Source organism: Lissotriton helveticus, chromosome 7 (assembly GCF_964261635.1).
Source record: "Lissotriton helveticus chromosome 7, aLisHel1.1, whole genome shotgun sequence".
Lineage (NCBI taxonomy): Eukaryota > Metazoa > Chordata > Amphibia > Caudata > Salamandridae > Lissotriton > Lissotriton helveticus.
The window spans coordinates 135,917,155-135,943,477 of NC_136068.1; the positions used below are offsets into that span (position 1 = coordinate 135,917,155).

Consider the following 26,323-nt stretch of genomic DNA (forward strand, 5'->3'; position numbering starts at 1 on the left):
CAACATTAAAAGTCCGTCAGTTGTTGATTGAGACGCGAGGTAAACAGGTCCAGGTGGCACGGACCCCATAATATGTTCAGGGCTCGGAACACCCGCGGGTGGAGCCTCCAATCGCTGAAGTCTCATAGGTAACAAGAGTGCCATTCAGCCACTTCGTTGCTGCGTCCTGGGAGGTATTCCCCCACCACAGAAATTCTGTGAAGAAGGCAGTAATGCCAGAAATCTTTGGCTATTTCTGTCAGGATTTTGGACCGCGTCCCCCTAATTTGTTGACGTATCGGACCGCTGACATGTCCATTCGTAGAATAATGCAACAATCCGTTTTCTGCGAGAGAGACTGAATCGCGCAAGAGCCTGCCAGCAACTCCAAGCAATTGATGTGTAAGGATAGCTCCTCCTGGGACCAACGACCTCCAGTGGATGTCGAGCCGCAGCGGGCTCCCCAGCCCCATCTGCTGGCATCTGACTCAATTACAACTTCGGGACTGGACCCGAAGATGGCTCTGCCATTCCAGGACTCCATGTGCTCGAGCCACCATAGCATCTCCCATCTCGCTTCCTCTGAAAGAGGGATTCTCTCTGCATATTCGAGGCCTTTGCGGAGATGCTGGATTTTCAATCGTTGGAGTGCACCATAGTGAAGAGTGCCTGGGAAAATGGCTTGTATCGAGGAGGCCAGGAGCCCCACTATCCGCGCCACTGACCTCAACGATACAACTTGCCTGCTCAATACCGACCGTAACTCCTTCTTGATGGTTCTGATCTTCTTGGAAGGAAGGAGAAGCTGGCAGCTCCGAGAGCCTATCTGGAAACCTAGAAATTCTAAAGACTGTGTGGGAGATAACACGGATTTCTGAGGATTTATTACAAACCCCAGGCTCTGCAGGAGAGAGATCGACCTTTCCAAATGCTTGGTTACCAAGCATGGGCAGCGCGCCATGAGAATGATGTTGTCTAAATAGACGATCAATCAAACCCCATGCGCTCTCAATGACTCCACCATTGGACGAAGCCTTGGTGCTGACGAAAGTCCAAAGGGAAGAACATTGTACTCGTAACAAACGCTTGCCCAGACGAATTGGAGAAAACGCCAGTGAGGGGCGTAAATGGGGACTGAAAGGTAAGTGTCTTTTAAGTCGAGACGCACCATCCAATCTCCTTCCTGTAAGAGTTTGCGCAGAAGATGGATGCCCTCCATCTTGAAATGAAGATTTATGATCCAGCCATTGAAATCCTTTAAGTTCAAGACTAGCCTGGACCCGCCCCTTTTTTTCTCCACAAGGAATACATTGCTGATAAAGCCTCAGGGGTGTATTTGAGACATGACAATAACCCCTTTCCTTAGAAGAGAGGTTATCTCTTCTGCGATAAAATTCCGATTGAGTTGGGAAAAATATATTGGAGGGGGCATAAGGCCCTGGATGGGTGTGTCGTAAATTTCTAGTTTGTAACCCTGTACTGTCTCCAAGCTCCAGTCATCTTGCGAGATCTTTTGACAAGTCTGTAGGAAAGATTGAATGTGACCCCCCAATGTCACCTCGGAAGCCAAAGTCAGTCTCACCTGAATTTCCGGAGTTGTGCTCATTGTTTGGCTTGCCGTTGTATCTGCCCCTATGGAACTTGCCCCGTGCTCTGCGAGTGGGGTAGAAGGAGGAATTGGATTCTTGGTATCCTCCGCGTTGTTGGTGCTGGTGATACTGCTGATGGTATTGGCCTAGTGGGCCGCCTGAATTACCACGGCCGGACGACCGCCCTCTGTATCATCCGGCCCTGCTGAAAACCGGACGGAAAGCCTTCCTTAGGGCTTCTTGTGCCTTATCCAGGCCACTGAAGGTGGCCACAAACTTGGTCAGCTCCTTCAAGAACGGTTGACCAAAGAGGAGGCCGTGGGCCACAGGACCTGCCTCAGAGGTAGAGAGCTCTGCTAATTTGGGGTCTAGCTTGAGGAGCGTGGAGCGCCTTCTTTCAGTAGATATGGCACAATTCGCATTGCCGAGTTGACATATTGCTCTCTGTGCCCAGCCGATGAGCTCATCTGGGTCAATGGAAGCCCCGCTGTCCTTGGCTCTGAATCCAATCTCTAAAATTTTAGTGAGGGGGCCAGAGAGATCAAGCATCTTATCCTGGCATTACCGCCAGGCCCGGTCAATGCCTTTCTTTGGGTCTCTGGAGTATTTGCGAAGATAAGTTAGCATAGTGGGGTCCATTTCAGGGGTGTCCGCCACTTTGGGCACTAGTTCTGGCCGAGGACAATCGGAACGCAGCCGCGCCCTGACCTCCTTATCATAGGGGCAGCGGAGATGCGATTGTACATAATCTGCAACCTCTTGGGATGGAAACAATGCAGTGTAGTTGGGGTGAATGATGTCTGATGGCTCAAAGGTAAGGACCTTGGGCTGAGGGGACGGTTCCACATGATGCTCCTTCCTCTTTTTCTTGGCAGGTTGGGCTGTCTCCTCTTTATCAGGTTCTTGGTCGGTGTTGGTATCGCCCATCTCTCCGTAGAGAGAATCTTCAGGATCTGCTTGTGGCGAAGTGGCCTGGCCTTTTGCAAGAGAGTCCGCAAGCTGTGCAAAATCATCTTTGTGGGGGTTTTTCTCCTGTGGGCAGTCGTTTTGGCAGGGACATTTGTGACTGGAATCCAGCCTTGCTGCATTGCATATTTATTGAGATGGCGTTTTAAGGGCGCAATCGCCTTCAACAGAGCTGTGTTCACGTACTTCTGGACTCCTTTGTCCAAAGCCTCAACAAGGTCCTGCTCAAGGGAATCAGTAGGATCCTCTGCGTAATACTCTTCATCATATATGTACACTGCCATAGTATACAAAGGATAGGTCAGTATATATAAGTAGTGTAACCTTGCAGAATTAGAGTACTTTGTTAACCAAAACCAATATCCAGGACCTGGAAGGAATCACAAAAGAGGAATAACCTCAAATCAAAAGTCCAGAGCTTGGACACTCAAGGGGGAGGTGAACCCCAGGCAAGCCAAATAGCCACTGTAATAATCTGATTTTATGTTGGAGGGAGGGCTTGCCAGCAGCCTCTCTAGACAAAGCCTATTCTTAACTATGCAGCCCTCTGATCACACATGCATCAGGTGTAATTGGGGGCGAAAACGGGCACTTATTATTCACCAAAAACGGAGCTTCCACACTGAAATGCTGCTCCGATCGCCCTTATCCAGAACTGGCATCCAAAATGGCAGACGCGCATGCGCGGTACTGCCGCCCGTAGCAATTCAAAGAGGACTACGCGATCGCCTGTCCTCGCCCCTGTACTCCCGCTCCACCGGAAGACTGCGGCCGGCACGAGGTGCCCTGCAGGGGAGGCCGAAGCGCTCCCGAAACGAAGGGAACTGTGTGGGAATCGCTGCCTAGACAAGAGAACACCAGCTAAATAGTAAGCACAAACAACACTTCGAGCTGGCAACAAGGTCACAATGCAACAAGTAAACACAATATTAATGGTCGCGTTATTGCGCGTGTTATAAAAAAAACACAATATAAACCCAATAGCACAAGAAACATGCAGAAAACGGTAAAGGCCCTTAACTGGCTGCGGAGCAGCAAAGAAAGAGGAAGTGATTACCTCTGCAGGACCTATTATAGGCTGGACTCTATGGTTGTTGTAGGCACTGGGTGCTCATGGGATTTGTAGTTTTTGAATATAAGAAGTTTGATTGGCTGCTGAAAATAAAGCACAGAAATGAGAAGCATAATCGGAGCCTCCGGTCCTGACATAGAATATATCTGTACCAATTGTGGATAAAGGAGCATTCGGGCCCCAAATGCATTTCACCTAGCTTCCCTCCGGTGTCCTATAATCTCTGCTGGCTGTAAAGCCAACCCACACCTCCAGGTTAGATTCAGAGGGTGCATTTTAACACCACCTCATCCGGAGCCTGTAATCTGCACAGATCGGTTCCCATACTTGAGCTCCCGGGAATGCATTTTTCTGTCTGAGGACAGCCAGAGATGTAGATTCGATTTGATATCACTGTAGTGCACTCAGGTAAAAGAGAGGTCAAGATGGAAGAACTTACACCGCTGCCTCCAAGCAGCTTGTGTGATATTTAAATATTTATCGAGTTTTGTGTGAAGCGAACTTGACCTGAAGGCATGACATTCACACAAGTAAAATCATTCTTAATAAATTACGCAATTGCTGACAAAAAACGCATGGGAAGAAACTCATAGTAACACTGGGCACTGAATACAAAAGTGCAGCACTGTGCACCAGTTATATTATAATATTGCTTGTGGTTAACTAAAGAAAAATCTGCATGAAGTGTTTTTTTTTAAGTTGAGTCAATGACTGGCTGGTAGTTTTATCCCAATGTGGGTAAAACTAGCCTGGTCTGGGGGCTCAAATGGCTAAAACATTCACTTCTGGGGTTGTGTTTGACCCCGGTATTTATAAGTGCTTGTGTGTCGACTCAGCACTTCATCCTCGTGAAGTTGATAAAATGAGTTACACTGAGCTGGGTAAGAATAAACATATTATTCTTTGACGCAATACCACGATCAATGTGCGTTTTTATCTAGAAACGATATTTTAGGCATCATTTGCCACTAACTCTCAAACATCCTTGGGGTAGAACTCTTAACATTCCCTGAATATTAACCCCACTTAAGTCTCAGTCGTTTACGGGCCCACAGTTCTTGAAGAATTTGCCTACAATTCTGGCAGTGAAATATGTCTACCTCACTTTTAACTAAGGTCCAAATATACGTTATATTTAATATGTGCTTAGAGACCCCTGGGTTATATAGCGCTATATAAATCGAAAGAAATAAATAAATAAATAAAACACTAAAAAAAGAAGAATAAAGACGTTTCCTAAATACACTGTTATTCTATTTTGATGACCCGTCAAGTTATAAACGACTGCACCTTCAGTGCGACGTTAGGTCACTTATAACACTCTGTAAGCAAAAGGCCGATCATGTCTACAGCCCCATCTAATTAAGTCACAGCTAATGTGATAGAGCAGGATGGAAACACAACACACGCTTTCCAAGCCAACTTTTGGGTAACCTGCTTGTTGAGTAAATGGGCCCTACTACTTTGAGTACGTATTGCAGCTGCCCACGCTTCATTGCAATATTGTCTCTGTAGAACACCTGAGGAAACATACGCTGTCCAACTTTTACCACCAATATATGCTTGTTTTACGCACTTGCTTGACTGCTTAAATCAAAGAACAATATTTTTAAATGTTTCTACAAATGGCCATTGACTAATTTTATCTCCCGCATCCAGACTCCTGACACTAATACAACGTCAATTTCAACATCCTCTGCTTCTCGCGATCACAACATAGAAACGAGTGGACACACTAAAACGTTCAAATGATCCTTCGTTGACATTTGATGAAACAGAAAAAGAGACTAGGCTCAAAGTGGTCGAGAGTTATACAGCCTCGTAGACGTGGCGGCCATATTGGGAACTAGTCTTTCCATATTAGTCCAACTCAAGTTACAAGACGATTAAAGCTTGGTATCACATTTAAAACATAATATAAAAAAGGCAACAGTATTCTCGGTTTCAGTAGAAACATATTTTCCAAATAAGTATTTTATTTTTAATACCCATTGAAGATACTTGCTCCATTTTCAGATAATCTACCACAACCAACATAAAACAAAGGCATTACTTTCTCTACAAGCATTCCCGTAAAACACACGCTGCTACTTAATATTTGAGTACGTTTTGGAGCTGCCAGTTTTATCACTGTAATAACACCCGGTAACCTGAGTCGAGTCCTTTTTCTATTCCTATACTCCCGGATCCAGATCTGATGGAGGGCGTTGCGCTCATTGATCGCTCCTCGTCCTAGCCGAACTTTAAATACGACGGATCACTGACAGACTCGCAGGGAGGGCGTGAGGGCTGAAGCAGCATTGTGCAAACTCTGCGAAAGATTGCTTTTAGTTTTAAGCGTTGCTTCCCCAGTCCAAGATGGCCTACTTATCTCTGCCCTGCTACGCACCCTCAGCTCATAGTCCGCTTTCCATAACCACGTCTGGCTGTAGCCATGGTGATGGACGCACTTGTCGTATTTGAAGGATAGAAAGGTGCAGGGCAGTCAAGACAAGAAAGAGGTGAAAGAATAGGTGGGTGTTAAGACACACAATGGGTCATGAGGATGTTGCAACGAATTTTTACGGAGCGTGGGCACGTATATTGGAGCAGCGGGCACAGTGCATTTAAAGAGTGACACTCATAACACCAACCAACGACATCCATTTAGAGAGATAAACCCACTTATGAGCGATGAAAAGCTCTAAAAAGCCTGGAAAACGGATGTAAAAGCCTTGCAATAGAAGACCAACCACACCAAGTAAACAAAACCCTGTCAGTTTGAGGACAGTTTGCACCATAACTTTTGTAGGTAACTGCGTTTCGTTGTCTCCAGAAACTCACCCAGCGCCTTGAGACCCTTACTGGTGAGTAACTGCGCTATAAAAATTCCCAATTGAGTGATTGACCCTCCCCACCTGCTACCTTGCTGCGGCTGTGTTAGCGATCCCCGACTAATAATTAACGTAAACAAGGGCAGAAAAATCATGTTACAAATAAATACTTTTGATTTTGTTGAATGTCCTACTTAGTAACATGTCAGACCTTTGCAGGCTCTTAAAAAACACATCAAATGGCCGGTATTTTTCTCTTAGAACGGTGGCAATCCTAACCTCTAGCAATGCACAGAGGAGCTATTGTAATGTGGTACTGAATAGTTCAATGTGGGGCCATACATAACAAGCATTTGCAATGCAATAGGCCACGCATTTACGCGAGTTTGAGCTATTGACATTGCAAATAATAATGCCTTTTGTTTTTGTTTTGAAAACATAAATAAAAGGCATTGTCCTCTTACAATGCCAATAGCTTAAACTTATGTAACTGCGAGACCTATTGCATTGCAAATGCTGGTTTCATTTGCAGAGTGAAGTCTTGTTGACTCCATTATAAAACACGACTACAAGTCCCAGCATTCAAATGAAAAACCTGGACTGGAGTTCACACTTTGAGCAGCACACCACGCACAGACCTGGGAAACGAGGCAGGGGTGATGCAGTTTGGGGTCTAAGACCCGCGACAAAGAACTGGTGATACAGAAGGATGGATTAAAGACACTGGATAGCGAGTTTCTCAAATTGCTATTGATATTTAATTTGTTAGTGAACTTAGAAACAGAATATCCTAAGATATCAAACTTTGAAACGTCATGGTGCCTGGTTGAGAAGTTAATTCTTCGCATTTAATAGTATATGCGGCATTTGTGTAGAGCTACCCTACCAAAAGAGGTCGCTGTTAGTCTAGTCTTAACACTAGAACACAGGATGTGACTAAAAGGCTCAGCTAGGAGAAAGCTTAGAATATAGATGCGTTGCAGGCTGCTATGGGGCCTACTTGTCCCGGATTGGCTTCTCCTGTGAATAGGATAGTCTGCGCATCAGGCTGTCCTCCCATTTGCTGCTTTAACAAAACTGTCTTCCTATTGGCTGCTCCGGTTACTAAACTGAGTGAGGAGAAATTCGAGGAGGTCGGGCTGGTCCCTTTTGGAAACAAGAGACAATGGGATGACCTTTCACACAGTAGCAGCAGGAGACTGCCATTGGCTGAAACTGGAGCCAATAGCCTATGGCAATGCTTCCGTACAGAACACAATACCATGGAACAGGTATTGTTAACATGCGGGAAGCCAGGGTCCATTTACGATAAATTAAACTAATGGTTGGGAAAGAGAATACAGAAGAAAATCCTCCAACCATCATTCACACAGGCCTCATTCTGCAGCCGCTACCGACAGCAAACATTAGTCGTCAATACTCAAGGCCCCCAATTTCATGAGTTACAATTTTATTTATTTAGTGTATTTTTATAAAGCGGGACATTACCCGAAGGTGTCAGAGCGCTGTAAATCAGACATCAACGAGGCAAAAATGCACCCCTACCCCATGAATTTATGTTCAAAATACTTTCTCAAAGTCTCCCTCTGGCCTGCTTTCACATAGTGCATGTGCGTTTTAGTGGTGTAAGAGACAGGCCCTTCTCCCGAAGTATTAAAACATGACGCGCTGCAGGACTGTCGAGTCATCGCACTGCACCAAGCATCCCCCCGCCCCATCCCCGGTTGTGATACTAGCCGCTTGGGGAGGATTAACAATCCCATCCATGGCAGCGGAGTCTACAGCTGTGTGTGGGGGTGTAATACACGGGGGTGTTTAATGGTGCCCATTTCATTTAATGGGAAGGTACTGATGATTGTCACTGTAGTGAAAGGTCAGCCCGGATTTGTCACAGGATGTGCGGTAATTAGCACCCGGCATCAAAGTGAATGAAGTGGGAGCTCTGTCCCTGCCTGTCGGTGCATTGCGGGAAGGGGGGGTTAATCTGTCATGTCATTATAGGAAGTTCTTCAAGGTGTGATGGGGAGGGGGTGATGCAATCACTCTGTCGTGGACAGATTTTGCATTTCCGGGTGTCTCACGGTGAGTCAGTGTTAAGGTTGTGAAGGGTTGGGGGTGCGGGCCGGCAGGTTCGCTACTCAAGTCGGGACAGCGGTTCCTGCGTGAAAAGCGTTGTGACCTGATGGGTTAGCCATGGACATGCGAGGCAGTGCAAGAGTCAAAGTGTCGGGCCCCGGTGCCACTGCGCCTGCTGCACTCTTGACAGCACCTTCTCCGGCTCACACCTCACTCGATTTTTCAGGGCTGGGCACATGCGCAGGGACTTACTTTACTCAAGTGTTTCAAGACGAGGTGGGCGCAGGATCAGGATTCCCTAAAGGTGTCCAGCACATCGAACTTTCTTTCCCGGTAGCCCTGATCTTCCATAGTGGAAAGAGAGGAGACGGGCGTTAGTTCACGCACACTGATAGCCCCATGACACGCGCACACGAAGATCAGTCACTGGGGTGGGGTGGGGTGGGGTGAACAGACAGGGAGCGTCGAGAGGCCCATCCTCACCCTTCCAGGCACTCTGCTCATGGCAACTCCCAACATGCCAACTCACATGTCATTCAAAAGAAAGAACAAGCGCGTTGCTCGCGCTTAAAGGAGGCCGCAAGGAGAGGAAACCAAGAGGAGGGGGCGAGTGAGTGAAAGCGTTTCACTTGCGGGAGCGTGCAGCGCCAGGAGCGATAATTGCTCCCATATGGCGCCACGCACTCCCGCAAGTGAATATCCACACGTGCACGTGTTGCCTTTGAAGGCAATGAAACACATGCACGTCTTTGGCTGAAAAGTCAAAGCGACGGCAAAAGGTCTTTATGCCTAAGCAGCGCATGCGCGCTGCGTAGGCGAGACATAAAAATGGGTAACTCTAACCCCAAAGTGTGGTACATGGCAGGGCTGCTTTCACCTAGACATAACTACATGAACAATTTATGCACAACCCTTAAGCGAAAAGTATGCAAATAAAATTCATCTGTGGCAAATAATTGTCCAACTAGGAAATCTCAGGTGCTTAATTGGATAATTTCAGAGGGCTGTGTGTGTAATGATTAATGATTTGAATTTTGGTTGGTGCACTGTGGAAGAGTGATGTGTACGTTTCTAGTGCAATGAGGTCCCAACTTGTGGCAGAAAGCAGGGGGGATATGTACTTCATTAGTTTAAAAATATATCATACACAGTATAAAAAAGTCTGCACACAACAAGAAAGAGGCTGCCACCAACTGCAAAAAGATTCTGCATTTAAGTGCTTACAGTGCTTTCAAGAGTTATATGTTAAGTTAGAGGTGAGTGAGCCAAAAAATTAACAGCAGAGCCTAGCCAGAGTTAAGCGAAGGATCTAGCTAGGCTCTAAGAACCCATCAATAAGCCGAGCTCTGAAAATAGTTGTCACCTAAATCATGCAAACACAAGGAGATGATGGACGGAGCGTTGAAACTTTACAGATACTCACCCCCAGTCACAGATCTGGGTTGAATCCATCATTGTTCTTTGTGCTCACTTCGCCACCACAGTTCAGACCCAGCTATAACTTCCTTGTGTAAATCATGCTACAAACATCATGTGAGAATATGATAGTCTCTTTAAAATTAAAAATAAGGAATTTATGTCGCATGTAGACGAGTTTCAAATTAAGACATCAGAATATTTTTGTACAGCGCACACCCAGAACTAATGTATTGGAAGTTGCTCTCATATCTGATAACAAAGAAAATTGAAGCTGTGTAATATAAAATATTTGCCTTGGATCATGGTCCAAGGTTTTCTGGTTTCACACTGCAATTTACCCATTTTTATTTCTAAAGGTGTGTGCTCTGTTTTTGGTTGCTGGTGCATAACGGCAGAGCGTGGGAGGCAAACAGAAGCTACATTAAAGATAGGCTTGTTTTGAGCTCGAGGGTCCACGTAGACCTTGAGCTGCGCCAGGCCTCTATCTAAAACCTGGCTCGAGCCTTAAGTGGCTCGCCAACCTCTATTTCTAGTAATACACTATCAAACAGCACCTAGTACAAACGCTTTTTATAGGTTTTCATTTCAAAGAGCATATTCCAGGACTGGTAATAGCCTTACAGTACCTCTGAAAAAGAATAAACCTTTGCCACTATAGAGCTTCAAATTAAATCCTAGACTGGCTTCCAAGTAGCCTTTATATTTGCCGATTAACCAATTACACACCTTTGCATTTCTTTCAGGTGGCGTGATGAGCAAAATAACGATGGATTAAACCCAGATCTGTGACTGGGGGTGAATGTTTTACCAATGTGCAACATTCCGTCCATCATCTTGTGTGTTTTGCGGAGGCAATATGTATCTTATTTAGCTGTCTGTCCCTTCTTTTGATTCATATTGCAGGATTCATATTGCTGTCTGTCCCTTCTTTCGATTGATATTCCTTCACTTTCAGCCAGATGAAACTCTAGATGGCAGTGGTCGACCAAGAACTGTTCTTTTGTAACAAACTTTATGGGAACTGATTTGGTAACGTTAAAAAAAAGTTTGATAATGTTGTTCCCAGTAGATCCCATCCACTTCGACCTCAGGTCGGAAGGTTATATAGTGTTAAAAGTAGGCAGAATCACTACTGAAGCATGCAATGCCGCTATCTACCTGAACTCACACGTTTTGGAAGTTCTCCGGAGTGAGAACTAATTAGGATGTATGATATCACAGTAAGGGATATTATATAACATTTGACATCAATTACAACAGTGGAATGTTAAAAAATATCAAAATGCATGCAAAATTTGAAATTATACAAAACTTCACAAAAGTATACCCCTGACTTTCATAATTAGCTTACTTATCAATATTCTGTGTCCAGAAAAGGAGTTGGATTTTTCATGCTTCAAGAATGCTAATTTGCATAATTATGATATCACAGGAAATAACATGATCCGATCGCAAGAAAAGACTATTTAGGCTTTGGTACTGATTGAAATCTCTTATTGTGTGCATACACACAGGGCCGCAAATGAGCACTGCTGACCGCATACGGTCTAGATATTTAATACTCATTCCTTATTTGCCAACTCTATATAGTCTTCAGTTTATCCTTTTATAACAGTTTTATTCATCCCCATCTGTTTGTATTTTATCTGGGCAAGATGCTTATACCCGTTTTTGGCACTGAATGGCATCCAATACCTCTTCCAAAGTAAATTGTTCTAAACTTTTATTTACAATTATTCTACCTATGTCAAGTTGAGAAATCAGTATGCCAATGATCACACTTTATACAGGACTCTGACTTAATAACTGTTCAGGTGTCTGAAAGAATGTGTTATTGTCCTTTGCTACCTACAGAAGATCTCCCCACTGTTCACATTCCCGTTTGGTTTTCTTTTCCATTGACATTATTTTATGTCTTCCTGAAAAACCTCACATCCTCACCTGTCCCAACTTCTAAAGTCATCAATACATTCCAAAACATGATTTATCATTTTTTTTTTTTTAAAACAAATTTTATTGACAGATCGCACACAAGGCGCAGCCCTCCGCACTCCGGAGAAACTGCAAACAAGTAGACATCAGCAAATGAGAAGCAATCTATACATTAGTTTAAACAGAACATGTACCCCACCCACCCCACCCCCACCCCACCCCCCCACTGCCAACTCCCCCCGCCCGGATCCCACCCTAACCCCCTGCACAATTTCGTCTCGTTCTTGATATAAGTCACATGAATAGAACAATGTACACAATGCCTCACCTGTGGCCCCTTCACACCAGTCCCGTGCAATCCTCCTGTTGTACTGGTGGCTCTAACCACAGACCCCTGTAATCTGCCCATCTCTTCCATATTTTATAATGTTTCCTAGGGCAGCCCCTGGCCTCAAAGATAGGACTCTCCAGCCCCATACAAAAATCTAGTCCTTTCTTCCACACCACAATCGGAGGAGCCCGTGGCTCTTTGTAAATGTAAATGTAAATGTATGAAACTTATATAGCGCAGGACTTACCCTGGGGCATCTCCGCGCTTGCTTAGGGAACCCGTCCTGGTATTCCCCTGTGAGAGACCCCCGGCAGGGAATCCACAAGGTGAAAGCCAGGCATCCCGCCGCGAGGGGCCGTAGTGGAGATTAAGCAATCTATTGCCCAGAGTTGCAGAGTGTGACCCCGTGAGTCGAGTAGGCACCGGTGCGAGAATTGTCGCGACCGTGGAATTTATGAGCCCGAGACCCGCCGAGGCGGGTAATCGAACCCTGGTCCACGGCCGATCTCAGATTCCGGGTCTGCCGCCTCTAACCACTGAGCCACACTTCTCCACTTTTCTTTCTAGGCCTGAGCCACGTCCCTCTTGGCAACGGTAAGGCCCAGCAGCAACAGATGCCTTTTATATAAATTACCGCCCACCCCTTCCAAGAAATGCAGGAGGCCTAATTGTGGAGTACGAGGAAGGTCCCACCCCAACACTTCAGACAAACAGTCCCATACCCCTGTCCAGAACCCAGCCAAAGCTCCGCAGTTCCATAGCGTGTGAAGGAAGGTGCCCACCTCTTGGCAGCATCTCAGACATTTGGGGGACTCAATCAGACCAGTCCGCCACTGACCAGCCCGCCACAGTCTCTCTCTAGTGTAATAGGCTCTATGTAGGTATTTGAATTGGATGAGTCTTAGGCGCATTGCAATAGCTGCACCTCTTGGGGCTTCAAGGGCTTCCCGTCAATCTTCCTCTTCCAGCTCTCCCACATCCCTTTCCCAGGATTCCCGCAGTTTGTGAAGAGAGGAGGAGCAATGTGTAACTAAGGTCTGGTAAATGCAGGATATTTTATTTTCTTCCAAGTCTCCCATAAATACCTTTGCTTCTAGCGGGCTAAATTCGGGCAAGGAGTCCAGTCCCTCCAAGCTAGGCGCAATGGCGTAGCGGAACTGCAAATATTTAAAGAACTGGGTTTGAGGCATGCTAAACTCCTCGCTAAGCTCTTGAAACGCTTTAAGGGCCGTGCCATTCAGAACATGTCCCATTGTTGAAATTCCTATAGAATCCCAACCTCAGAAGCCCTGCAGGGACGCCAGTGCCGGCAGCCAACCATTTTGCCATAAAGGGGTCTCTTCAGTTAGCTTACCCCACCATCCCATGCGACGTAGCGCCTGCCTCCAGATCTGGAAGACTACCTGGGTGGCCTTGGGCAACCTCTTCCTTAGCCTTGCCGAGTATAAAATTGTGTGTAGAGTATCGGGCTCCATTAGGGATCTCTCAAGGGCATACGCCGGGTCCCCCCTATCCCCATACCACCATTCGTACAAGATCAGGAGATGAGACACCTGATAGTAAGACAGAATATCGGACGTTGCCAACCCTCCGCAATATGTTGATTAAAAAGCAGGTGTGCAGCGCTACTCGCACGGCACCCCCCGCCCAAAGGAATTGTCCCATCACCTAATTAACTTGCCGAAACCACTGCGGTGAAATCGGGTACGGGTGATTCTGCAATTGGTACAGCAGGCGTGGGAGGGCAACCATCTTAAAAATAGCCGACCGGCCATAGAGTGTAAGGGGCATACGGGACCACGTTTTCATCTCTGTCCGAACCCGGTCCCAGACTGGCACTATGTTGCGCTCCCAGGAGACCGCGGATGAGTCCGTTAAAAACACTCCCAAATACTTAAGGCCCCCCGTCGCCATCTGCAGCGCAGACGCCCATGATCCGAGTCCTGTGCGGTCTCTCAGCACCCATAAAGTAGATTTACGCGGGTTCAGGTAGAGCCCCGACGTTTCGCCAAATATTCGCATTATTTCCAAGACTCTTGGCCCCGACCTATTCAGATTAGTAAGGAAAAACAGGAAATCGACCGCGTAAAGCGAGATCCTCTCCGACGGTCCTGTCTCCCATTCAAAACCTCGCAATTGTGCGTCTATGCGCATCCACGCCGCCAGCGGCTCCATAGCAAGGGCAAACAAATACGGCGAGAGGAGGCACCCCTGTCGAGTACCTCGCCCGATGGGAAATGCAGAAGACGTGAAACCCTCACCGAGGCTGTCAGGTCCGTGTATAACAACCTCAGGTACGACATAAAATGGGGCCCAAAGTTAAGACGTGGGAGGAGTGCAAACAGGTAGACCCAACTCAAGGAGTCAAAAGCCCTGTCTATATCTGCCAGCAGGAGCACCGCCTGTTCACCAACGCCCCTAACCGCCTCCACCGCAACATGCGCACGTCTAATATTGTGTCTCGTCACCCTACGCGGCATAAACCCGGCCTGATCCGGGTGGATCAGCTCCGCTATATGGGGAAGAAGGCGGTTTGCGAGCGCCTTGGCCAGTATCTTAGCTTCGACGTTTAGAAGAGAAATGGGTCGATAGGACTCATGTCTGTCTGGGGGCCTTCCGGGTTTGCAGAACACCACTATTTCGGCATGTCTCCAGTCCGCCGGTAGGCATCCCTGCTCCCTAGCCGCCTCTAACGCCACCCTATAGTGAGTACCTAATTGAAGGTGGTTAAAGAATTCACTCGGGAACCCATTAGGCCCAGGGGCTTTTCCGGCATTAAGCTCCCTGAGGGCCGTGTCCAGCTCTTCAGCCGACAAGGGTAGTTCGAGGCGCTCACGCACCTCTTCCGATATTACACGTGGCGGAAGGTCCGCGATAAATTTATCAACCACTTCCGCAGGGAGGCACTCCCGCCGGGCATACTGAGCGGCATAATATTGTGCGAAGCTGTCCGCTAGCTCCTTCGGAGGCGAGATCGAAACCCCGGCCTCATCTCTGAGTCCCGGCAATGTCTGCGCCTGAAATGTGTTTTGGCAGAGCCTATGAAGCATTGTACCCAACTTGTCACCCCATTGATATATTCTGCTCCGCGTCGCCAGCCACACCTGCCTAGCCTCATCAAGTAGCAAGGACGCATAAGACTGCTGAGCTAATAGTAGCTGCCGCACTTCTCTACCCTCCCTGCCTACACTGCATCGTTACTCTAACGTCTCTACATGCGCCGCTGCCTTCACTAAGTCCTCTCTACGCTTCCTACGGGCCGCCGCACACCAGGCGATGTCCACCCCACGAAGTGAGGGCTTCAGAGCCTCCCAGAGTGTCATGACATCTGCCACCGAATCAACATTGTCTTCCCAGTAGTGAGCTATGGCCTCCCCAATGTGCTTCTTATAGTATTCCTGCTGCAGATGCCACTTGGAAAGGTGCCATCTGAAAGGCTGCCGCCCCTTGTCTAGCAAAAGGTCTACTGCGACTGGAGAATGGTCCGAAAGCCCCCGTGGCAATATAGGCGCTGAGTCCACTCTTCCTACAGCTGCGTGGGGGACGAATATATAGTCGAGTCTAGAAAATGATTTATGGACCGCCGAAACAAATGTATATGCCCGGCTATGTGTGTGTAGGTATCACCACGTGTCCACCCAGCCCATCCCCGCATCATATCACCAAGTTTAGTGGGCGTGTCGGGTAACCTGTCCTCCCCCGGGTCTACAACGATCCATTCGGCAATTCATGACATCATTCCAGTCGCCCCCAACCACTGCCATCACCTCAGGAATTTCCGCCCACACCGCAAACAACTCCTCCACCAGCGACCACTGTAATAGGGGTGGGGCATATACAGTCCCAAACACCAGCGGTTCCTCACCAATCATCCCCTTGATAAACACATAACGGCCTTGTGGATCAACCCACTGTGTTGAGTGGACATAGGACAACCTTCGGTGCACCAATATGGCCACCCCCTGGGACCCCCTCGCAAACCCAGAATGATAGACCTGTTGGTATCCATAGCGCTGCAAACTAAGCGTTTTGTTGTCCAGCAGATGCGTTTCCTGCATTAGTAGGACATCCGCTCTTTCCCTTTTCCCCAACCGCAGGACTGCACCCCTCTTTATCTTGTCAAGCATTCCCCTTACATTCCAGCTCAGAATCCGTATAGACGCCCTAGGAGTCATCGGCCTTGGACCGTCAACCGCCATCCAAGAGCATGCAAATCAAGGGCCCAAGTGACGAGCATAACGGATGTGTACATACCAACTGTTGAGACATCAATATCGTTGTGCAGTGCAAGCCAAACATTCCCCCCCCAACTCCCACTCCACCCCCCGCTCCCCTCAAACACCCACTCCTATACCTCCCCTCCAACTGCCCCCCCCTCCCCCAGTCCCCACCTCCCCCATACCTCAGCAACATTGAAGTACCTGTCGCGGCATAGAATGTCGCCGAACCCCAACGGGAGGCCGGAGACCATCTACCCCAATGGATCCCCATTAACTACCCGCCCAATCCCCCAACTACCCCCCCCCCCCCCCCCCAAGAAAAACGAACTCCTCTGAACTCGGGGATGCGTCCGCCCTTAATACATCACCCCCCACCCACATTCGCCCTGTGTCAACAAAATCATTATAGCTCAAATGTCTCTGATGGTCGTTCCCTGTAGTCTCAAGAACACTCAGTAGGGAGTCCCCCATCCTACCAGTTACCACGGATGTATACGTGCGCCAAAGTTCTGCCTCCTATAGGTCCAATGTTCAAGGATCCGCCTTCGAAGGTTCGGGGGCAGCCGCCTTCCCATCTACCGCCCCTCCGGAGGTAGAGCGTCTCCTAGATCTGGATCTCCAGTTGCTTTTGCTCCGTGATCGTCGGGGGGTCAGCCTCGGTGCACCATTTGATGAGGAATCTGAGTCTCGACCTGGCGGAGTATGCGCCCTCACTTTTACTGTCTCGTCAGTCCAGTTGAACACTTCCTCTGGGGTGTTAAAGAAAAGAGTATGGGACTAATAGACCACTCGGAGGCTGGCAGGATATAGCAAGGCATAGGGGAGCTTAAGATCACGCAGGCGTGCCTTGGCCTCTGTAAATGATTGCCTCTGTTGCTGCACGAGCCTGGTGTAGTCTGGGAAGATCAGGATTTTCTGATTGTCACACATGAGAGGCTCCTTTGCCCGCGCCTGTCTCAGGATAGCGTCCCGATCGTGATAATTCAGCAGCTTGGCTATCACTGGCCGGGGGCGAGATCCGACTGGTGGCTTTTGTATAAGAGCTCTATGTGCCCGCTCTATTACAAAGCATTGCGAGAGGGAATCTGGCTGGAGCCAGCTCTCCAGCCACTGGGCCAAGAAATTCTCCATGTTGCCCTTCTTGCAGCCCTCCGGGAACCTCACGAATCTCAGGTTGTTCCGCCGAGCCCACCCTTCCGCATCTTCAGCCCGGAGTGCTAGGCCTTTCTGGATCCCTTCCATACTGGCCACCTTCCGCTTCAAGATCGCCACGTCGTCCTCCACCCCCGATATTCTGGTCTCGGCCTCCGTGATGCGGGCCACGGCATTTCGCAGGTCCTGGCGCGGTAGTGTGACATCCGCCCCCACCGCCCCTATCTTCGCATCCAACATATCCCTGGATTGGGTTATCGCCGCCATAAGTGCTGCATTGTCTGGTCCTGGGGCCAGAGGGCCCCCTGAGGCCCCAGCGCCTCCACTCGGCCCCGTGTATTTGTCTATGGGCCGCTGCTTCGAGGTCCCTCCGTTAAGGAGGATAGACCTAGGATCAGGCGTGGGCTCCAGGGCCAGAGGCGCGTCCCCGGTAGGCTGCGATGTAACCCTCTTCACGGATGCGGCCCGACCAGACCGCCGCTACCGCCGCCACTGGCCCCCCGCAGCCGCGCCCCCCAAGGGGAGCACCTCACACCTCCTTACTGTGTGCCCCTCCGGGCCCGCTGCAGCCAGGGGGGGTGGGGTCCCCCGCAACTCAGTCCACTGCCCGGGTCTATGGCTGTTGGGATCGCCAAAATCGAGCACCCGGCTTCACTGTCACGACCAGGCCTCACCGCCATTCTCCAGCTCTGGGGCGGTATGCCGGCCACTGCGTCCCGGGTCCTGTCGTCTGTGGGGGCCGCATAGGGTCTTGTCAGAGCCGCCGGTGATCCACACCAGTCCCGCCAAGCTAGGGACCAGCACAACTCTCTCCACGCCGTCCGTGCTGCCTCTGCACACTCCACCAGGACCCGAGAAAATCGAGGTCCCCGGCTCTAGCACTCGGCGTGGGCCTCTCTACTCCGGGCCGCCGCCTCTCGTCCCCGGCACGCCGAACGGGCCAGGATTATGCCCAGGGCTCGGCACGACCTCCGACGCCAGATTCTCTCACTGGGGCGCTCCGGGGCAGGGGGAGACAGGATAATACGGCGGATAACTGGCAGGCGGGACGGAGCTTCGTTAGGCTGCGTCCGCCATGATGGCTCACTTGGCCACGCCTCCCATGATTTATCATTTTAAGGATGTAGCCCACCCCCATATCTTAGGCATTAAGGAACAAGGTTTAGTAATTAAAAGGCTGTATTAGCTCAGCTTTCATTAAGGATTTCAATATAATATTTAAGTTCCACAGCGGCATTGAAAAAGTGCACAAGTCCCGAGGGGTGGACTGGTGCGCTGCTCAAGAAAAACTCTTGTCCAAGGCCAGGGGATGCCAGACCAAATACCAAAGAGTGTGCGGTGAATGGACAAATGAGATGGGCTAAGGGGGACCCGGGGGGGAGGGACTCCTACCTTCGGCAAATTGTTTATTCCTGTCATGTAGAGTGTGTACTCGCTGTGCCTATAGTTGTACATTATTATTGACACCCATTATGTCTTCTATGCATATCTGTGCATGAGCTCTCAGTGCTAATCTTCCTTGTTTCCTAAAAATCAATAAAGTTGATTATCAAAAAAGAAAAAGCGCACAAGTCAAATTATGGGACCTGTTTATAAACTGCATTATGTAGTACATCCAGAAACACTATTATAGTACTTCTAACATACTACAAAATGCTGTTCACAAACGTACATGCAGAGGTCTGCGCCTCTGCCATCTTTTATGTGTGAAGATCTCTGCGTGACTGCAGAGGTCTCCGCACACAAACGTATACATATAGTAGTAAATGTAGGAGGGCCAGGGCACGTGACTTGAAAATGGGGAATACTTACTACTAAAGGTGAAGAGGTTGAGAGATAAGTAGGGAGGGATTAAGTGAGAGCTTGGAAGGGAACAAGGGAGGGACATGCACCAAATAACAATAGAGTAAGCCCACTGGAATCACAACCTGCACTTCTATAGTTGCTAAGGCTAAAAAGATCCAAAACAGATCCAAAACAGTGCTAAATGAACTCCATCTAAGACCTTGAGTAAGCCCAGCACCACACCTGGCCAACCACTGGTACTGCAACACTCTCCCACAGAAAATAGTGGAGACAGGGACTTAAAATAAAACCCCAAAGGAACTAATGCTAAATTAACTTACTTTAACTTTTAAAATACTTATATCTATATGACCAAGGTGCGGCTGCACCGAAACGCGTCGGGCGTTTGAACCATTTTGCTGAAATAAATCTATCACGCTTATGGAGATTGTGGCTCGAGTTTCCTTCTTTTCTACCCAGAAAGTTGGTTTGACGTATATATATATACATATATATATAAAAATTAGTTTCTTATAAAATATGTTAATAACTAACATGTTGTTAAATAATTAATTTACATTAGTTCTAAACATAACTTCAAATAGTCTTTATAACATAATATATATATATATATATATTTTTTAACTTGGGTGGGATTTTCTTTATATAAATCTTTATAAAAATAATTACAATTTTACATATTCAAAATAATTATATATTTAATTCAAAATTAAGTTAATAATGCTGTAGCATTTTTACTGTACTCTACGTTTAAAGTAAACATTGTAAATTAATTGACAATAATATTTGTCTTTAAAAATATTTTTATTAATTAAAAAAAAAACTTTCATGCACTTTTAAACTCCCCCCTATACTTTACCGTAGAGCAATGTGTGCCCTGTTGGAGCAGATCTAAGTATTAACTCTGCACATATAAATTAGGCCCCATGCCCTGAGTTCACGAGGTTTAAACATGTAAGCCTACACTTTGTAGTAAATGTAGACTTGTAAATGGTGATAAACTAAAGTAGTAACATTACTACAAAGTGGAAGAGTAAATTTACATGTGTAGATTTACTCACCTGTAAGATTCCCTTTGTGGATAGCCCCCACATTATATATGTCTGGCAGGGCTTTCATCATCTCCCTTGAATCCCACTTTATCCACTTCCTCTTTTTGGAAACCATTCGATTAATTTCAATTTTGGGCACCTTTTTAGCATATAAAAAACACGGTCTTCAAAATGCAATATTAAAGGCTCGTGGTCACTTTCGGCTCATTCAGTTATCACGTGCCAATCTGCTTGATTTAGGATTATATAATTAATATATACAGGTGGGATGTGAAATGAAGCCCGGTGCGTTTCTTCCAATATTAGCTCAATACCATGCTTTAGCATTAGAGTACCTAACTGAGGCAAAACTCTGGAGTGGTTGAAAGTGAATGGGCCAAGAAGAGATGGAACCCCCCATGTTGATCCACCTCTTCAGCTATAAGTTTATATTTGCTTCAACGTTTATAAGGTATGTTAAAATCACTGACCACAAGCATTATATTTCTGTTGGTAGCTTTGGCATGGCTTTGAATGTTAGACAGCAGATTATCAAGAATTATTAGGATTTGTGGTACCGTATTATACTTGACTCATCTAAATGCAGCCATCCTACTCCAAACTTTAATTGTAAGAGAAAGCTGCCAGATGTCCTGGCTCTCCGTATCTACCACAGTTACCTGTTAATTTAACTCAATTCGTATCTATGTTGTCTTTCCTCCTGATGATTGATTGATCCCTTATATTGTGGTGGCCAAAATGTTATAGCTAACACAAGGAGATGATGGACGGAGCGCTGAAACTTTTCAGACACTCACCTCCAGTCACAGATCTGATTGAATCCATCATCGTTCTTTAGCTCACTTCGTCACCTCAGTTCAGACCCAGCTATATGCAAATCAGTCTTGACCCGGTGCCTCATGGGACCTAACTGCCAAGCCAGATCTTCCCTTAACCGGAAACAAGCATCCTGGGGCTGGTTTCTGCGTAACACCCTTCATCAGCCAGGCTAGCTTGAATCCAGTGGCAAATTGAGCAGTGGACCCACGTCTGGGCATACCCTGCCAACTTAGGGCGAACAAAGCAAACGCAAGAAGATGATAGACGGAGTGCTGAAACTTTTCAGACACTCACCCCCAGCTTTGTTCGACGTACGTTGGCAGGGTATGCCCAGACATGGGTCCCTTGCTCACTTTGCCACTTTACGATGAATTTTTTTTCACAAAGGCCTTAACCGTGTTAATGTTGCCCTAGTGCAGAAAATTAGTTATGGGTAACTATGGGGGCTGAGGAGAGGATTGTGATGCATGACTGTGGAAGGAAGGAAGACTGACAGCTCTCTAATGTACACCCAGCAGTAGTTTTGGCAAGTATAAATGTTTTCATTTCTCTATTTAACAACACGTTGCCCAGTTGGTAGAATATGGAGAGTCCTCAGCTCAAACAAATTTTTGCACCAGTGCCATAGCAAAGGTTCCGTTGGCCCTGGTTCAGGCAAGCATGAAAAAGAGAACCCCATACTACAGTAAAATCTAACAATAATCAGGGTTCAGAGGACCCCTCGGGCACCTGGTGTCACTGCACCTGCCATACCATTGATTGCTGCACTTTTGGTTGGTACAGAGAACTGCTTCTGTTGCTAAGTGGCCCAAACACTATTTTTAGGTCTTACTGAGTCAGCGCGCATGCGCTGCTCTGAGACTTTAGTAGGTGAGTTTTCAAAGTGCTGCTCGCTGGTGACATGCTTGTGTTCAGACGCGAACTGCCAGCCTTCAGCGCCATCTGTCTTTCCTCTTGCTTGCTCCCTGCCCCCGCCCCTCGCCTTCGCGCATACAAGCGTTCGGGATTCCCCCAGTGGGTGCATCTCCGTCAGGCAATATCATGCCCACCGTAACTTTCTCTTCCATCGCTGCCTCAATGTGCTTTCTCTTTCCACAAACTCAATGTTTGTGTTCCTTTATTTTGAGATGCTTTTAGTATTACTATTTTGTGACTTAAGGAACATGAAGGAAATATTACAGAGAAACTGGACAACGTTCACAGTGTTTATTTCTGATCGCAGTGGCTGCTTCATGTCCGTTGCACCATTCAGGGAGTCCGTTCGTTGGCGCTTTCATGAGGACATGAAGAGGAAGCTTGAAAGTTTTGGCACATTCTCTTTAAAAGCACAGCATGTTGGGGGCTGGTTAGTCAATTAGACCTATGTAGCGCTTTAGATCTCAATGCGCTATGGTGTGTGCGGCAGTTATAACTCATGAAATATGGGGTGCAACTCACAAGGAGGGGGCAGGTTTGAGTGCACATTGGTTGCAATCGAACTCTTAAGATGATGGGCTGTGTGTATCCATTATCAGCACTCAGTCTTCACTAAGGGATCTTGTTTTGTTGTTGTGTCAATGCTTTGTTGTGCCCGTTTGACTTACAACTGGCTTTCTCTTTCTCCAAACTCGATGTTTGTGTTCCTCTATTTTGAGATGCTTTTAGTATTACTGTCACACACACAACCACAAACACAACCACACACACATTCAAATACACACACACAAACACACACACACACAACCACACACAAACAACCACACCCACAACCACACCCACAACCCCACACAACCACAATCACACATAACCACACACACACACAACCACACACACAACCCCACACACAACCACACGCACTACCACAACCACACACACAACCACACACACACACAACCACACACAACCACACACACAACCACACACACACAACCGCACACAATCACCCAACCACACCCACAACCACACATACAACCACACATACAACCACACACACAACCACACATTCAACCACACACACGCAACCACACACACACAACCAGACACACACAAAACCACAACCACACACACACCCACACACAACCACAAACACAACACACGCACAACCACACACAACCACTCACACACACACAACCACACACACAACCACGCACACAACCACACCCACAGCCACACCCACAACCACACCCAACCATTCCCAACCACACCCACAACCACACACACCCACAACCACACCCAACCACACACACAACCACGCACACACACACAACCACACACAACCACACACACACAACCACACATACAACCACAACCACACACACACAACCACACACAACCACACACACAACCACACAAGCAACCACACACACACAACCACACCCAACCACACAACCACACACACAACCACGCACACACACACACAACCACACACACCCAAAACCACACACACACACAACCACACATACAACCACACACACACAACCACACCCAACCACACACACGACCACACATACAACCACACACACAAAACCACAGACACAACCACATATACAACCGCACAACCACACCCAACAGCACAACCACACACAACCACACACACAACCACATACATAACCACACACACACAACCACACACAAAACCACAACCACACACACAACCACACACATAACCACTCATACACACCCACACACGCCCACAACCACGCACACAACCACACACAACCATACACAACCACACACAACCACACATACAACCCCACACACACAACCACACACACAACCACACACACTCACACAGCCACACCCAAACCACACCCACAAGCACACACACAACCACACATACAACCACACACAACCACACAAACAACCACACCCAACCACACCCACACACACAACCACACACAACCACACATACAACCACACACACACAACCACACACACAACCACACACACATAACCACACACAACCACATTCACACACAAAACCACAACCACACACAAAACCACAACCACACACACAACCACACACACAACCACACACCCAGCCACACACCCTACCACACACACAACCAGACACACACAACCACACACACACACACACACAACCACACACACAACCACACATAGAACCACACACACACAACCACACACAGAACCACACACACACAACCACACACACCCACAACCACACACAACCACACCCACACACAACCACAACCACACACACAACCACAACCACACACAACCACACATATAACCACAACCACACACAACCACACACAACCACACCATACCACACACACAACCACACACACAACCACCCAACCACACACACAAACACACACAACTGCACAAACAACCACACCCAACCACACACACAACCACACACACACAACCACACACACCCACAACCACACACAAGAACCACACACACAACCCCACACACAACCACACACACAACCACGCACACACACAACCACTCACACACGACCACCCACACCCACAACCACATCCAACCATACACTCACACAACCACACACACACATAATCACACACACAACCACACACACACACCCATGCACACACACACAACCACGCACACCCACACAACCACACCCACAACCACACACACAACCACACATACAACCACACATAACCACATAAACAACCACACATACAACCACACCCAACCACCCAACCACACCCACAGCCACACACACACAACCACACAACCACAACCTGTTGGACCTGGCCTTGTGGCGTGGTTCTCCCCCCGTTCCTCAGCACCCTGTTAGTTAGTCCTGCACACAGAAACCCCTGGCCGTCCCGTTCCCTGTCCGCCCCGCTCCCCCACATGACCCTACCGACGGACGACCATCCCCGCATCCCGCCATCCATCCTCCCGGTACCGGGCGCCCAGAACCTGTACCCCACACAGGGCCCCCGGCAGCCATTACCCTTCCCAAAGTCCCTGACTCCCTAGCCCCCGGCGTGACCCTGGCCCCAGCGAAACTTAGGCTCCAGACACGCCATGCCCGGCTGGGGGGTAGAGGGTTTCCTCTGAGTGAGATAAGGCCCAGGAGTTTCGATCACACCTCTGGCCTCCCCGAGAGCTGGCTCCAGACCCTGCTGGGCGTCTGGAAATCCCCGGGCGCATCTTCAAAAGGATCAAAGGGCCAGCCGACGGGAAACTCCGACGATCAGCCCCGAGGCATGAGATCTCCGCCTGCGAGGGTCCGCACATCAAAGGGCCACTGCACTATATCAAGGCCTGCCCGAGAACTAGCGGGCAGTGGAATCCTGGACAAGAGAGCCCTGCGGACCTGGTCGTGGCTCAGCCACTCTAGGAGAAGATCGATACTTGAACTTTGGAACTTGTGTGAGCCCTGCTGACGTTGTCGTGGCTCATCCTCGTGGAGAAGGAACTGTGGAACCTCGGAGCCCTGCTGACCTCGTCGTGGCTCACCCTTGCAACTAGAAGGACATTCGTGGAACATCTTGAGCCCTGCTGACGTGGTCGCGGCTTCCCAAGAACCAACAGAAACTCTGTTCACTCCGGATCGAGCCCTGCTGACCTCGTTGCGGCTCGAGGAGTACTCTGGTCCGGCTGGACCATCGGCGCTACCTGTACTACCTGGTTTGAGAAGAAGTGAGTGGAGCAGCCAGTATGACCTCCATCTTCCGTATCCCCCGGCTCGAGTATTGAGAGCTGTGCGCAGGGTACGCTTCGTACTGGCCCCATACTGTGACTGTCCCGCTTCCCTACTCCTTACAACCGAGACTTTATGATCCCTCGATCACTCTTGTAAATACGTATTCATTTTGTATAATTTCTCCTGTTTGATAAAGAACTTTGATACTAAAATCCATGGTGTGGTGTCCGTCCATAAGTGTGGTGTAAGCTCAGTGTGTACGATCTTAGACACAAAGTCCTCCCCGGCGTGGACCTCACGTTAGGTCTCGGCAGTATTCCTACGAAAGGTGGGTCACGGAGTGGTTGGGAGAGCATATCCTGCCCCTCTGGGGTCGCCCCTTCCAACATTGGTGGCAAGCGGCAGGATAAGAGCCTACGTCTAGAGATCGTACAGTAAACGACTGACACACCACCGGAACGAAGACACA

The 26,323-nt window shown here is 48.1% G+C and overlaps 1 protein-coding gene across 4 annotated transcripts in view; it reads left to right on the forward strand.

Annotated features, from left to right (window-relative positions):
• The first annotated feature begins 5,878 nt into the window (after nucleotides 1-5,878).
• Nucleotides 5,879-26,323, forward strand: part of C7H20orf96 (chromosome 7 C20orf96 homolog) — a 91,228-nt gene continuing 70,783 nt past the window's right edge. For 2 of the 4 annotated variants that reach the window (XM_078651732.1, XM_078651733.1), the window contains exon 1: nucleotides 5,879-6,452. The gene's annotated coding sequence lies outside the window, so the exon portion shown is untranslated. The remainder of the gene's footprint in view (nucleotides 6,453-26,323) is intronic. The other 2 variants (XM_078651734.1, XM_078651736.1) reach the window with 1 other exon arrangement.